This window comes from Vespula vulgaris, chromosome 13, assembly GCF_905475345.1.
Source record: "Vespula vulgaris chromosome 13, iyVesVulg1.1, whole genome shotgun sequence".
Lineage (NCBI taxonomy): Eukaryota > Metazoa > Arthropoda > Insecta > Hymenoptera > Vespidae > Vespula > Vespula vulgaris.
This window is the reverse complement of record NC_066598.1, coordinates 4992051-4992381: the sequence shown is the minus strand read 5'-3', so window position 1 is coordinate 4992381 and position 331 is coordinate 4992051.

Below are 331 nucleotides of genomic sequence, written 5' to 3'. Positions count from 1 at the left end.
CCATATAGCTTTCTTATTTGATTATCGATGGACGAACTTAATTTTGGATTAATACAATATATGTAACAATATGTCAATATAGATAGTTATGTACTAAATGAAATCGTTAAATTGTATGAAATTAATACAACATTGATCTTATAATATATATATTATATATCAATATATATGTGTGTGTGTGTGTGTATGTATATGATATGTATACACACACATACACACACACATGTATATATATATATATATATATATATATTTAAAGTAACATCTAAGTTTAAATTAATTACTTCATCACGTGAGATGAAAAATAATAGTAAAATAAATTCTTATCCCA